Source organism: Bison bison, unplaced genomic scaffold, assembly GCF_000754665.1.
Source record: "Bison bison bison isolate TAMUID 2011002044 unplaced genomic scaffold, Bison_UMD1.0 scf7180017864495, whole genome shotgun sequence".
Classification (NCBI taxonomy): Eukaryota; Metazoa; Chordata; class Mammalia; order Artiodactyla; family Bovidae; genus Bison; species Bison bison.
The window spans coordinates 11,602,378-11,612,096 of NW_011495054.1; the positions used below are offsets into that span (position 1 = coordinate 11,602,378).

Consider the following 9,719-nt stretch of genomic DNA (forward strand, 5'->3'; position numbering starts at 1 on the left):
AGGAGATTTTTATCAAGAATTTGTGCTAGTTAACTTTTTCTAACCCATGCTAAAACAAACATATGTGTATTGTTTTCAAAAGTCCGCCTGGGTACCACCTTGAATCCTCTGTGGTTTTACTTGAGGGCTGGTTGATAGGACTTCCAGTACTAAACATGGTTGGGAAACCGACAGTAAGCCATTCTCCCGTTTGCGCCCCCCCCTGCCCCGCCCGCCCCCGCCCGATGGCCCACTGAAGGTCCTCTCCGCTGGGCAGGGTGGGGTGCAAAGGGTTCTCTCCGTCTCTGAGATAGGGACGCCCACCTGGTGGACCAGCTGGCCCGCCTGGTTGATGGTCGGTGGCTCTGCCCATCATTGGAGCACATTGAATACCACAGAGATGGTCAGAGACAGGGATGTCTGGCTTGGCCAGCAGTGCCTTTAAGTAGTGGGCGTGTTCTTCACAGGCTGCTTCCTGGAACGGAAGTGGGCTGGTCAAGTGCTGTGCGAGGCCTGCCCTGAAATACAAGGGACCAGACAAGTGTGTAGAACAGGTAAGGTAGGGAGGGGTGATGGGTCATTCCTGCCAACACCTGTAGGTCTTCCTATTACGCAGAAGTGTCTGATGACATATTTTCGATTTTCTCAGCAGCCTTTCATTTCTGTTTCCTTGATTTTCTTTCTTTTTTTAGCAGCAGTGTCTTTCACAGGATGAAATCCCGAGCTTCCTAGAAACAAAGGGATCTCCCGACTCTTCGCTCCTTCCCTTCTCTGGGGCTGGACCAAGCAAGGAGCAGGAGCACGGGGAATTTGGGGAAGCCGGTTCTGCCTTTGCTCCTCCAGGAAGAGAGGCGTGTCTGCAGAGCCAGAGCCTGCCTCTCAGTCCTTTGAAGTCACCCGCTCTGCTGGAGACAGTTTCCCCACTAGCTTTGAACCTCGAGCTGAGCAAAAAGGAAAAAAAAAATCACTTAATTACCCAAAGCAGTACGTGAGGTGCGTGTGGAGGGCTTCACGCATTCCTGCCTTAACTTTATCTGCCAGAGAGCTGAGAAAGCCTTTTCTTAGACTCACGCCTTCTTAGGGGCATGCCTGCTTCTTAGACCCCTGGGCGTTGAAGGCCTCCTGTAGTGGTGTGGAGGGGACGGGGGTCTCCATCCCTTCAGGGCTGGGGGATAAATAGTCCCCAGAGGGCTTTGAAATCAGGCCGGGTCAGTTCTGGAGGAAAAATTGGGCCTAAGAGCCACTACTGCTTTTCACTCCAAAATGTCTTTAGCTCTCAGGGGGCTCAGCTGCTAAGTGGGGTCCAGCGGCACAGAGTGCTGAGGGGCACCTCCCTCTCCCAGCACATCTTGATTTGTTAAGAAGGAAAATTTGAATCAGATCTAGAAAGGTAATACTGGACAGACCACAGGGCGTTTGTTCAAGGCTGTCTGCATTTGGAAGAGAATTGTAGAGCAGTGTAGATTTATGTTAGCGTCTTTTTTTTTTTTTTTAAGATTTATTATTTTTTGGCTGTGCTGGGTCTTCGTTGCTGCACTCAGGCTTTCTCTAGTCACGGCGGTCGGGGACTGCTGTCTGGTCGCAGCGCGTGGACTCCTCACTGCGGTGGCTTCTCTTGCGGCACACAGGCTCTAGGCGCTCAGGCTTCAGTACTTGTGGCGCACAGGCTTAGTTGCTCTGAGGCACGTGGGATCTTCCTGGACCACGGATCGACCAGTGTCCCTTGCCTTGCAAGGCGGATTCTTAACCACTGGACCACTGGGAAAGCCCAGTGTCTTTGGTTTAGGACACCTGGTGTACGACATCACTGTCTGTGGTTTGGAGCCAGAGCAGTGCTTTCCAAATTCTGTCTCTGTCTAGGGGCTTTGCAGAGCCGGGGTCCTGCTCTGGTGACATCGGATAAGGCTCAGTCACAGGATTGCAAGCCGAGGATTGTCATCCAGAGCCCCTCCAGCAGGGGGACATCCTTGGTGTGACTCTTCACCGTACCACTCCCAGCACCTGTCACAGTGCCTGACCCCCAGAGGATGCTCAGTAAACTTATTGACCAGGTTTATAAACTTACAAATTGCTTTCTGATGGGATAATAACTAGCTCACTGTTTCTGAGACCTTGTTCATCACGTTGCACCTAGTAATATTATCAATATACTACCTCCCCTAGATTGCACCCATTCAAGAGGTGGGAACAAGTTTATTCTCCATCTGGGAGTGTGGAGAACTTTGAGGGGGAAGAAGGATGCTTCAAAAAGCAAGTGACGCTTCTGTCCATTTGTTAATAAGAGCCGAGAATACTAGTCACCTACCAGCAACTGTGTGAGTGCTTACTAGGCAGGCCAGTAGATCAGTCATTGATTGATTTGAAGATGGATAAAAGTTGGTTTTACCTTTGTCTCCCTCAGATCCAGAAAACAACTGAAAAGTCATGTATTTTTCCCTGTTGGGGAAGGTATATGACCCAGGGACTCAGGGGCCTTGTCGGTGGAGGGGGCTCAGAGTGGCTGGTTTGCCCGGGGGTCCAGCAGCCCCCCGTCTCTTTGGACATGTCCCCTCCTGAGCACAGGCCCCTTCTCTTGCACAGGGCCGTAAATCTACAGCGAAGGAGCGGATATGACCTGCACTGAAGTGTGTAAAGACCGTGTACCCGGAAGTGGTTGCTGCCCACGGGGGCAGAGGATGAGAGAGTGGCCCTGGTGGCCACAGAGACTCCAGGAGCCTCGGGCTGGGGACTGGCTGCATTTGGTCCTCCTGCCCTCCGTGGGTGCCGACTCCTCCAGTTTCCTTCATTTGGCCCATTTCCCAGTTTGGCTTCTCTCTCAGCTCTAGGTAAACAAGTTGACTGTGTTCAAAACCGAGTGACTTGCATCTGGTACATTTTGTCCTCGCATCTTATAGCAAGGACTAAACGAAACCGGGGTCATCAGCAGGGAAGCATGCAGCCTCGAGGGAAGGCCGGGCCCTGGAGGAGGGCACCCTTTCTGGTCCGGAAGTCCTCACCATCACAAGTGCTCCGGAAGGTTATCTTTTGGACCTCACCGTCCCATCCTTCCCAAGGGAAGCCGAGTTGCTTCTCAAGCTCATCTTAAGACCAAGGGGTGAGAATCCCAGTTTTGTTGAAAATAATTAGACCTCAGAAACAAGAAAATACATGCTGGTCTTCCTGGAGGAAGAAGCAGGCTCAGTTTACACAAGCCTCTGGCCCAGCAGCTCTCTGACTCCCACATGGAAAGTGACCCCCGAGCCTTAGAACCAGGCATCTTGGTGGGCACTCGCCCTTGGACTGCCACACCCCCTGGCTGCTGCCACCTGCCCCCCCTCCACCCCACCCAGGGCAGCAGGACAGTTCACAAGGGAGATAAACCTCTGTTCCCAGTGGACTTCTTGTAAATTAAGGTTATGCTCTTCTATGGATAAAAAGATGCCCATTCGCCAAGGCACGTGTTTGCATCTAGAAGTAATGGCATCCTATTACCATATACAATTGCGACTTTTGTAAATAACAATAATTGTCAAATAGTGGCCATTGTCGGAGAAGGCAATGGCACCCCACTCCAGTACTCTTGCTTGGAAAATACCATGGGCGGAGGAGCCTGGTAGGCTGCAGTCCATGGGGTCGCTAAGAGTCAGACACGACTGAGTGACTTCACTTTCACCTTTCACTTTCATACATTGGAGAAAGAAATAGCAACCCACTCCAGTGTTCTTGCCTGGAGAATCCCAGGGACGGGAGCCTGGTGGGCTGCCGTCTCTGGGGTCGCACAGAGTCGGACAGGACTGAAGCGACTTAGCAGCAGCAGCATCGGCCATTGTTATACCGTTCTTCCCACTACTTCTTGGGAGCATCGAGTTATGATTCCTGTCATGTAGTCAGTTTCAGATAGAAAGTGAGAAGCCTAAGTCGAATTATCCTGCTTGTCTACCCTTGACCTGTTTTCTTTGGCATAGGCAAATAGTTTTCAAAGCTGACTCAGAAGTTCACCTTCATGAGCATCATGTTAAAATCCCTAAGTCTGTGGCCCAGTCCGGGAGATTCTGGTTGGGGTTATGTGTATGGCTGGACTTGGCATTCTTTGTGTGTTTACTGTCCCTTCTTCGTGGTTAAAATTTGCATGGAATGAGATGTGCAGATCTTAAGTATACCACCCGGTGGCTCCTTGCGGAACTCAGCCTTTGTCTCTTCGGTCAAGATAAGGAACAACGTGACCACCAGCTCAGAAGGTTCCCTCGTGCCCGTTCCCAAGTCAGTCCCCACCAGACTGCTCACCTCACAGTGCCCAGGGCTTCTTGTCAATAGTGGGCAAGAACTGCTGGTGATTTCTGAGCTACCGCACCACATTGGAAGTCTGATCCAGCAGGAAGGGTTGAGCATTGGAGTTCCCATCCGAAGTCAAGGCTCTTGGATTCTGTGGATCTTGGATTCTATTGATAGGATCTATACACTATATGTGTGTGTGTGTGTGTGTGTGTGACCCTGCTGTGTCTTCGTTGCTGTGCGGGTGTTCCCTGGCTGCTGTGCTAAGCAGGTGCTATGCTTCATTGCAGTGCGCAGGTCTTTCATTGCAGTGGCTTCTCTTGTTGCAGAGCACGGGCTCTAGTAGATGTGGTGCATGGGTTTAATTGCTCTGCAGCATTTGGGATCTTCCCTGACCAGGAATTGAACCTGTGTCCCCTGATTGGCAGGCAGATTCTTAACCACTAGACCACCAGGGAAGTCTGACAGGGACTGTATTTTAAAGAGACCTATTTTGGGCAACTTTCTTAGGAGTTACAGAGCTGCCCGTGGGTCTGCCTTGATGCTCCCTTCTGAAATCAGGGTGTTTTCAGTTCCGGATGTGGAGTCTCCTTTGTTGTTCAGACTTTTAGATCTTTGGGCCTATTTCAACAAAATACCATGGACTGGGCAGCTTATAAGGAACAGCTTATTTCTCACTTTTCTGGAGGCTGCAATTCTGAGATCTGGGTGCCAGCATAGTTGGTGAGGGACCTCTCCTGGGCTTCAGACTTCTCACTGCATCCTCACAGGGCAGAAGAGGCCAGAGAGTTCTCTGGAGCCTCGTTCACAAGCCACTGATGCCATACCTGACGTAAGCACCCCCTAGAGGCCCCACCCACTTAATACCATCACCTTTGGAGGCTAAGACTGCAACAGAGGAATTCTGCGGGGACACAAGCATTCAGACCATAGCAGTGCCCATCGCCTGCCAGGCTCTTGTGGGCTCCAGCCCCTTCATGGCTCAGTCGTATCCAACTCTTTGTGACCCCAAGGACTGTAGCCTATCAGGCTCCTTTATCCGTGGAATTCTCCAGGCAAGAGTACTGGAGTGGGTTGCCATCTCCTCTGGAGGATCTTCCTGATCCAGAGATTAAACCTGGGTCTCCTGCATTCAGGCAGATTCGTTACCATCTGAGCCCCCAGGGGAGCCCCTGGTACTCTTAGGTGCTCATTACCTTACCTTTCGTACAGCTCTGTGAATTAGATGGGGCGGGTGGTTAAATCTTGTGTATCGTTGAGAAATTGAGGTCCAGAAAGAAAAAAATGATTTTTTTTGCCCGAGACTACCCAGGGAGATCACCGGCAGCCTGAGCCCTGCCTTTTGCTCCCGAGTTCCCTGCGTCACCTGACCTCCCACTGGTCTCTGACCCCAGAACACCTTCGCTGCTGGTTCCCCGTGGTGTTGTTTTATTCTGCACTGCATGGTGCTGCCCAAACAAAATCTCTTAACCACAGCATTTCCCCTGCAAGCCTGCGGCATCCAACACATGTCTTTATCTTCTAGATTTGAGCCAATCCTGACTTTTAAGATAATTGAGGAGGACAGAGTAAAGAGTATCTCTAGACTTTTTTCCCCCTCTCTTGAGATCATAGGGAAATATTAGATTTCAGAGTCTAAAGTTAACATGACAGTCACTAGCCAGGTGTGGCTCCTTGAATTTGAATTCATTAAGATTAAGTAAAACTTTAAGTGCAGTTCCCCCGGTTTCCACGGCCTCGTGTGGCTCATGGCTTCCGCAGTGTCAGTGCAGAAAGAGAGCGTCCCCTTCACCGCAGAAGGTGCTGCCAGACGGCCCTGGCCTAAAGCCACAGCCTCCACTGAAGGACTTCCGTGGCCTCTGACCTTACATGGAAGGCTCCGGACGCAGAGGGTGTGATGTAGTTGTCTGTGGCACTGACACGTGTTCAGGCCACCTTCGAACAGTCTCCGGTTCAGCTCCCTAAAAGACACAAGCGGTCGCTCGTTTTTCCCAGAGAGGGACGATCTCTGTCTCTAGTCATTGTTCTGAAATGTTACCAGTGCTCTTCGGGTCAGGCAGCCTCCCACGACAGAATCCAGAACCAGCGTCCGTCGGCCATGGGTCCAGTCAGCCGCAGATGGAAAGTGTTCGGTTGGGAAGCAAAATTCCAGGAAGTCCCAAAACACAGAAAGTCCCAAAATGCAGAAACTGGATTTGCCTCATGCTGGTGACTTTTCAGCATTTACATTGTATTTACAACTGTTGACATTGTGTTGAATGTTATAATTAATCTAGAGATGATATAAAGTGAACAGAAGGATGAGTGTATGTGCTGTGCTCAGTCATTTCAGTCATGTCTGACTCTTTGTACCCCTTTGGACTGCAGCCCTTCAGGCTCCTCTGTCCACGGGATTTCCCAGGCAAGAATACTGGTGTGGGTTCCCATGCCCTCCTCCAGATGATCTTCCCGACCTAGGGATCAAACCTGGGTCTCTTACATCTCCGGCACTGGCAGGCAGGTTCTTTACCACTAGCGCCGCCTGTGCAAATCATATGCAAATATGCACCATTTCGTATAAGGGACTTGAGCATCCTTGGATTTTGGTATGCAGGAGAATGGGGGTGGGGGGGTGGCATTCTGGAACCAGTTGCCGTGGATACTGATGGACGACTGTATTATCTTCTATCCCATGTTTACATGTGGTCACACTACATGTGCTGTTAGTGGTGCACAGTGACACGGTGGTGTGTGTATGGATGAACGCATATGGGTGAAGGCATAGCCTGCGTTGGGAGAGGTGTGGTGGGGTGAACGAGCTGCCACATTGCTGCCCCCACCCTTAAGAATTTCACTGTTACCGGTCTCTGACTGGAATTTGGTTTGTGCACTCTTTGGGTTTGTAAGAATAAAAGCCTGAATGCAGAGTTACAGGTAAGGGACTGCTCTTAGTTCCTGTGCGTCAGATGTAAAGTTATTCTATGCACACTGGCTGGTAGCGGGAATGTCCTTTCGGAAGAGCGAAGCAGAGAGGGCTCGTGTGGCCAGCGCATACACTGCCTCTGATGGGATGGTGAGACACCCAAAGGGCCCTGCTCTCCGTCTCAGGCTCTGTTCCACCAAGATTAGGGTTTACAAAGCCCGAAGCGCCAAATCCACACTCGTGATCTAAAAAAGACATCATCTCGTATTGGTTTTCCTGGTCCGGTTCTACGCTAGAGCTGAATCAGAGAAGGAACGTTTTCTTCCTCCTCTCCCAGGTCATCACGTGTTTATGAGTGAACAGCCTATTTACATAACTGAGTGTCGGCACTGAGACGCTTGTGACGTTTGGTTGGGGTGGAGAGCTCCATGGTGGAGTTGCTGACTCTTTTTAGAATGTTGTCTTTGTTTTTTGCCCTGAATTCAGCAATTTCCTTAAAAACAAACCAACAAACTTTTAATTAAAGTATTTATATACCATTAAGTACCATTTAAAGGTAAAATGTAGGAAGTTTTGATAGATGTAGACATTGTGAAACCAACACCACAACCAATGTTTTCATTACCCCTGAACATGTCTTGTCCCTTGGCCGCCCATCCCTTTTCCTCTGGCCCAGCCCCAGAGAATCCCTGGTCTGCTTTCTGTCACTACAGATAAGCTTCTATTTTCTAGAATTTTGCATTAATGGAAACAAGCATGATGTGCCCTTTCTGGGGGGAGGGGAGGAAGGCTGGGTTGCTTTATTCGGTGTGTTGATTTTGAGGTTCATCTGTCTTATAGCACCCATCCGTGTTTTGTAACTCTTTATGGCTGGGTAATATTCCATTGTGTGTACACACCAGATCTTATTTATTCATTTACTTTGTTGATGGACACTGGGTTGTTTCCACTTTCTGGCTTTTGCAAGCAAAGCTGCTATGACTATTTGAGTACAAGATTTGTGTGGACAAATGTTTTCATTTCTCTTGGGTAAATGCCCAGGAGTAGAATGGCTGGGTCACCCGGTAGGTCTGAGTCTTATTTGATAAGAAGCTGCCAAACTGCTTTTCCACTGTGACTGTGCCACTTCGCCTTCCGGAAAGCAGAGCGTGAGAGTCCCCATTCTCTACATCATCACCGTCCCTCCATATTATCAGTCTTTTCATTTCAGCCCTCCTACTGGGTGTTTAGCAGTGTATCTTGTGTTGATGTTGCATTTCTCTGATGGCTAATGATGCTGAGCATCTTTTCGTGCGCTTATTTGCCACCCTCGTCTCTTCCTTTGTGGAGTCTTTATTCAAATCCTCTCCCCATTTTTAATTAGATTGTTTGTGTTTCTATTATGGAGTTTTAAGAGTTCTTTATATATTTTGGATAATAGTCCTCAGTCTTCTTTTGAGTCTTACAGTCATTTTTGTATCTTTGTAGTAAGACAAGGCCCAGCTTTCGCTGTAGTGTTCAGGACTGAGCTCCTTCCAAAACAGGCCTGTTCTGTCACTCTCTTTCATCTCAGGCAATAGCATCTCTACCCTTGGGGCCCTTCCTGACTACTGTCTCTCTCCCCAACCCACGACCAATCCATCGACAATTTCTGCTGCTCTACCTTCAGATTATATTCAGAACCCAACCGGTTTCACCACGTCTGCCCTGTTCTCACCCGCCGTCATCTCTCCTCTGGGTTCTCAGAGGAGCCTCCTAGCTGGTGTCCCTTCATCTCCGCTCCCACTTCCTGCCACTCTCCCCACCCATCTTTCCCCAAGTGTAGCAGCTAGAGCAACACTGTTAAAACCCAAGCCCAGCCCTCTTGCTGCTCTGTTGAGAATTTCACATCTACTTAGGAGGGCCGGTGAAGCCCTCACCTTTCTGCCTCGTTCCATCAGCCCTTGCTCACTCTGTTCTTCAGACACTGCAGACTTGCCTCAGGCTTATTGCACTTGCGGTTGTTCCCTCTTTTCTGGGATAATTTTCTTCCTCCAGGCATGACTCTCGCCCTTAACCTCCTTTAAGTCTTTGTTTAAATATTCACCTTCTGCTCAGTGTTTGTTTAATTTGGAGTCGCTTTCCTTCTCTGCCCCCCCTACCCCACCCCTAGTTCTAAATACCAAATATAAAAAGAAAATTAAAGATGCAATTATGCTCAAAAACAAGACAGACATATCTGTGAAAAACACACAACCAAATAAAAAGCATCAGCCTTTTTATGCTGAAGCCACAGCCCCGATCCTCTGGGAGTCTGGAAGTAGGTTGTGTAGCTGGGAGCCCTGCTCTGCTGGGGCAGAGGGAACTAAAAGTAGCTCACGAGCCAGACTCACTGCTGAAAACAAGGTCTGGGCTGGCCGCTCTGGCTGTGGAAGGAAGCTAAAAACATCCAAGACAATTACTGCTCAGGGTGAAGTCTAGGGCACCGGGAAGAAGCAGACACAAGCCTGCGGCCCACTCGTGGGCCAGCATCACCTGGAGGCGTGACTGAAGTTTGCCGGCATTACTGTGTGCTAGGAGTCCTGACCTGTCAACATGAGGCGGATCCTGGGAGAAGTGACCACACGGC

At 49.7% G+C, this 9,719-nt stretch overlaps 1 protein-coding gene across 1 annotated transcript in view; it reads left to right on the top strand.

Moving 5' to 3' along the window:
• The first annotated feature begins 266 nt into the window (after window positions 1-266).
• The window catches only part of ZNRF3 (zinc and ring finger 3), an 84,532-nt gene continuing 75,079 nt past the window's right edge, over window positions 267-9,719 (top strand). Inside the window, 1 exon segment of the mRNA XM_010828860.1 lies at window positions 267-2,804. The gene's annotated coding sequence lies outside the window, so the exon portion shown is untranslated.